The sequence below is a fragment of the Canis aureus genome, chromosome 1, assembly GCF_053574225.1.
Source record: "Canis aureus isolate CA01 chromosome 1, VMU_Caureus_v.1.0, whole genome shotgun sequence".
NCBI classification, from domain to species: domain Eukaryota; kingdom Metazoa; phylum Chordata; class Mammalia; order Carnivora; family Canidae; genus Canis; species Canis aureus.
In genome coordinates, this window is record NC_135611.1 from 27,759,727 (window position 1) to 27,765,823 (window position 6,097).

A 6,097-nucleotide genomic window follows, 5' to 3' on the forward strand; every position below is an offset into this window, starting at 1 on the left:
TAGTAGAATTGTCTTATCTGACCTTTTTATGTGACTTTTTCTCTCCTTCTGGAAGCTTCTAGGATCTTTTTGTTTCAGGTTTCTGCATTAATTGATGATGAACTTTAGTGTGGATCTATTTTCTTTTATATTAAGGGCATTCAGTGGGCTATTTCAGTTAAGAAACTCACATTCTTTAGTTCTGAAAATTAAAAAAAAATTTTGTCAAGTTTTTTCCATTGTTTCCTTTTCTTTCTTTCTTTCTTTCTTTCTTTCTCTTTCTTTCTTTCTTTCTTTCTTTCTTTCTCTTTCTTTCTTTCTTTCTTTCTTTCTTCTTTCTTTCTTTCTTTCTTTCTTTCTTTCTTTCTTTCTTTCTTTCTTTCTTTTTTTCTGGAATTTCATCAGTTGGATGATGGATTTTTGGGCTAGTCCTTTAATTTTATTACCTTTTCTCTTCCATTTTGTATCTTTTAATTTTCTTGTTTTGCTTTTTGTGAGATTCCCATAGATTTATCTTCATCCTCTTTTATTGAATTAAAATATTTTTCTTCTATTTTATTTTTAATTTCCAAGATCTTTTTTCTGAGTATTCTTTGAATATCCCTTTGTTATAATATCCTGATCTCACTGCATGGTTCCATTTTTTTTCTCTAGTGTATTAATTAGAATGTGTATATCTTTTATTCTTTTTGTTGACTTAACACTTGGACTATTCAGTAAGTTATTGTGTTTTGGTTTATAATCTACTTGCAGAATTTTTGCTTCTTATCCTTGTACTTACAAGATCTGCTGGGTTGAAGATCTTGCTTCCCAAGAGAAGAACAGTCTACTGGGAATACAACAACAGTTGTGCTAAATTGGAAGACGAGACTGCCACCTGGCCAATTTGGAATCCTCATGCCATTTTGCCAAAAGAAAAAGAAGGGAATTAGTCCAAGAACTAGGGTGATTTATCCTAATTACCAAGAGGAAATTGGGTTACTGCTAAGCATTGAAGACCTGTGTGTGGAAGCTAGGGGATTCTCTGGGCTGTCTTTGAGTACTCTCATGTCCCAAAGTAAAGTTGATGGAAAATTATAACACTCACAGTAAGTCAGGATCACTGAGGATTCAAACCTTTCAGAAATGAAGTTTGGGTCATTCCACCAGGAAAAGAAAATTAGATGAGATTCTGGATAGGGCAAAGAAACCATGGAATGGATAGTGGAAAAAAGAAAGTAAAAAATATTATTCCTGATCATTTATATTTTGTACATTATACTTTTTAGCTGGTCATGATTGGAAAATTGATAAGATTAATTTTAGACGATTATGTATCTTGTAAACAGCTACTTTATCAACCTGTCCTATTAATTTTAGGAATTTTCAATTAATTCTTTGGGTTTTTCTAGTTAAAATAATCTACAAAGGATATAAATTGTATTTTTAACTCTATTGTGTTTTGTGTGAGTGATTGTGGGCTTACATTACAAGAATAATACTTATTCATAGTAAGGATTTATATATAGGAACTTATAAAATAAAAATTGTTATTTTCTCTTAAGCTGACTCCAACTCCACTACTCAAATGTAAGTATAACTAATATTTTAGTATACATTCTTCTAAGTTTTTCTGCACACATGGACTTCTTTGTTTGCATGTTTATTTGTTAACAAAAATAGTGCTGTGTTATGTATATTCTCTGCAATTTGTTTCCTTATTGACTATAACATATTTTAGTGTCAACAAACATATTTCTATTTTATTATTTTAAACTGCATATTGTACCATCTATAAAAGTTTTCCCAATTTTTCTGTAATTTTTTTCTGCAGTGTATGTTGAACATCTTTATGTAGTCATATGATTTTTTTCTGCCAGACAAATTACTAAAAGAGAAATTGTTAGGAAAATATTTTTTTAAAGGATAAAACCATTATCCTGCACTGAGGAAATTAATTTTTTAAAGATGCTTGTCAATGAATTAAGACTTTGCGTTTTGCCTTTTCTTCCCTAGACTTGAATAAAATAGCAGTTTTAAAAGCAGAAAATAAATGACCTTTAATTCTAGGGGATTTACAGCTGGAAAAATACTGGCTTAAGAAAAAAACATCTTATTTTTTGAAAAGTGCTTTCAATTGTTAGTTCACTGTAAAAGAAAACCCATCAACATATCTGGTAATATATATTTTTTAGATATAATTTTATGAACACACAAATATTAAGAGATTTATCTGGAATTTACAGACACCTGGAATTCATCCATGTAAATTCACAAGGAAAAATAATTATTTTTCTAACTGCCTCACATTTACTCAGTGTTTCACTTTTTCCTGCAGAGCTCTATTTTGTATTCCCTTCCTTTCCTCAGCTGGAGGGTAAAGGACTGAGTTCCAGACTTCTAAACTACCATGCCTTGGTCACAGAGCTTTGAGGACACTGTGATGATGCACTGGATGACATGCTTAGTCAAGGACTTTCTTTCTTATCATTGTGTGTGTGTGTGTGTGTGTGTGTGTGTGTGTGTTTAGGGGTAAACAAAATGGTGGGAAAGTGTATCATCTCAAACACAAGAGACTCCTAGAATATAAAAATGCCTACCAACTGTTGAGGGGCAGCTTGTATACTAGGTGGCAAAGATTAAGTAAGGATTTACTCTTCTGGGAAATTTCTCCAAGGTCTCCTTTGTTTCCCAGTAGTTTTCTTCAGGATTTATTGAGGATTTAGTATTATGTTTGGGATTAGGAATAAAGCACTGAACAAAATAAGACTGTTTAGGGCAGCAGTCTACATTTTTTTTTTCTGGTGTATTCCCTGAAGTAATTTTGAAAAAACACACCCCCCTTGCAAATTTTTAAGTTGACATATTATTTTTATTTTATCTTATTTTGCTTTATTTTTAAAGATTTATTTATTTGAGAGACAATGAGAGAGCTCACAAGGGGAAGAGGGAGAGAGTAGGAGAGACAGAATCTTTTTTTTTTTTTTTTTTTTGAGAGCCAGAATCTTAAGCCGGCTCCACACCTAGATGGAGCTGGATTCAGGACTCTATCTCATGATCCTGAGATCATGACCTGAGCCAAAACCAAAACCAAGAGTCCAACAATTAACCGACTGAGCTACCCAGGCCTCCCTAAGTTGACATATTATTTTTTTTATTTTTATTATTATTATTATTTTTTTATTTTTTATTTTTTGTTTTTTTGACATATTATTTTTAAATCAAATTGGTAAAGAATGTAATTTCTATCATTGGTGACTAGGTAACAGATCCATTGCTCTGGTGTTAAAATGGAAATCTATAATTTTCTTCAAAATATGGAAATTTTCTTCCTAACAACCCTGTTATGTTAGCGTTTATTAATATTCTCAATTCTTATCAAGTTTCAATTAAAGAAAAAATTGAGATATTTATCTAATAACACGGAACTGAAAAAGAACTGCTGAAGTCTTATTCACCATCTGAACTGTCGACAGGCTATTGGGTCATTCGAAGTATCTGCTCTTCTGTTTTAATATTTAGGGGCAGAGTCACAGGATCCTTAAGCAGGAATTTTATAATTTTGGAAAGGAAGCTTAAGAAATATATACTGCAACTTTTTATTCTCTGAGGGAGACAACTGAGACCCAGAGAATCAAAGTGACTTGCCAAAGCTACTCAGCTGGCTGGTGAACTTGAGATCCTTGGTATCATTTGGTGACCTTTTCTTTATTGTGTGATCAAAAATGCTACAACCTCTCCAGTGGGCTTAAGTAAAAATTAATGGGAACAAATAACAATAGAAACCACAATAAGCCTGCATTATGTAAGAATGAGACAAAATCTCAAATACAATAATTTATTTTTAATAGGAGCAAATAACAACAGCAACAATATAATACTCTATTATGTACAAATGAGAACAATTCTTGGTTATAATAATTTCTTTTTACTTTCTCTTACATATCTAGTATTTTATTTATTCCATAACTATCTATGAAATATTTTGCTTAAACTTTTGAATTAGTTTCATATTTACACTTGGGACAAATTTACCATCTCTCCTTGATTTGTGCATCTTCAATATCACTGAGAAAAAAATGGAAATACATTCAATTTCATTTTAGAATGGTAAAATGTAGGAGATTAATTTTCATCACTGGTTGAGGTAATATAGAGAATTTGACAAATGATATAATCTTTAAAAATAATTTTAGGATACACCTTTGAGCTAGTCAATACCAGTTTAATTAAGTAGTTATACTAGTGCAATGATTTAATTCTGTGTAGCTCAATTATCTTTCTTTAAAAGATTTTATTTATTTATTCATGAGAGACACAGAGAGAGAGAGAGAGAGGCAGAAACACAGTCAGAGGGAAAAGCAGGCTCCATGTAGGGAGCCCGACGTGGGACTCAATCCTGGGTCTCCAGGATCACGCCCTGGGTGGAAGGAGGCACTAAACCAAGGAGCCACCTGGGCTGCCCTGTGTAGCTCAGTTATTACCAATAATATAACATATTTCTGGTATAGTCAAAACTCAATTTGGAAACTAAAAAAAGTTTATAAACAAAAATGAAGACCCTGTAGGAATACTTCTCTGTTACTAGTTCTAGTACCAAAGTACTAGAAGAAACTGCAAACGTGTTTAATAACTGTTCCTATTTGCCATATAACTAACTTCCTAATATCAGAAATTAGAAAAAGGAACTAGATTATAGAACTTTCTAGATAGTTACCAGTATTGATATCCAAATTTACAATTTTTTATGCAGAATCTTTGTCAGGTACATGTTCGGACAAAAAATGCAGACTACTGTTTTTAGTGCTATAGCTAGCATCTACCTTTATGTTCTCCCTTGACTTCTGAAATTAACATTTAATGCAAATGCTAATTAAATTAAATGAAAATTAAATTAGATCATATATGAATGTATAAATAGGAAAAAGCATTTGTACTGAGGGTTCCTCACTTAAAGAAAACCTAAAAGGAAACCTAGTCTAATAGAAAATAATATAGATATGGGGCGATTGGTCATTCACACTGCAAGTTTTTACCATGAAATAGGAATGCCCCAAATGTCCAAAAAAATGAGTTGATTTTAAAAATGCCTTTGAGCATAATGTTTGACTCAGTGAAGGACATCTGTTTCATATATGTATATATCTATTTAATTTTTAAAAATTAGATAAACTGGTACTCCTTTTGGCAGGACATACACTAAAATTGGAATGATACAAAGATTAGCATGGCCTCTGTGCAAGGATGACAAGCAAATTTGCGAAGTGCTCCATATTTGTAACCCTCACGAAGTCTATTACCTGAAAAAGAAAGCTGCACTCAGTTGGCTCCCTGAGGCTGAGGAAGAACCCTACTAGTAGCACACAGGGCAAGAGGGGTGGGTGTGTTGTGAAGCTAAAGGAGGTGGCACAGAGACCCCAGAAGCCCACACTGGAACAGCCAGGTCCATCTCTGTGCCCCTGCATCAGGCGCTTATGATTATGTGGTCCTCTGCATAAAAAGAAAGAACAAACAAAACAAAACAAAGCACAATTAGATAAACTGTTGTTTTGGCTTCCTCAGTGGCCTGGTCTCTAGAGCTCTTCTGCATCATGTTTCTCCCCTAACTGCAAACCTACACACTCCCAACCCCATTTACTTACTGTGTTGTGGATTAGTGCTGACTTTTCACCTTTACCCCAAGCAAAATTCCAGGTTTATCTTTGCATTACCAACATCTGATCAAAGTGCTCAGCTAAACACAAGAACAGAAGGACCTTCTACTCTAGATCCCCACCCTTTAGCCCCATAGAAAAATAGTAGAAGCTTTGAAGTTAGAGCTTTTTCATTAAGATCACTCAGTTCTAAAGAGGGCCAGCTGCCACACAAATCCCTAAATATGGAAAGAAAGAAGTTTAAAAATGTACTTTTCCTTGCTACAGAGAAATTTCCCAGGGGAGTGGGGCTTGGAGGGTGGGGTGGAGGTTGGGAGAGTTTGGTTGCAATGAAATTTACTTCCTGTGAAATTTAATGAAGCCATGTCTATAAGTTATTTTAAAATTGTAGTAGTACTATGAGCTGAGATACACTTTAAACATTAAACTCTGTATCATCATGTTTTCAAAGTCTAATTCTGGTGAACTCTTTTACAACTTTATGT

General features: G+C 33.2%; 1 pseudogene; it reads left to right on the top strand.

Moving 5' to 3' along the window:
• Positions 1-5,136: 5,136 nt before the first annotated feature.
• LOC144289148 (U6 spliceosomal RNA) lies at positions 5,137-5,237 on the top strand (annotated as a pseudogene).
• Positions 5,238-6,097: the final 860 nt, after the last annotated feature.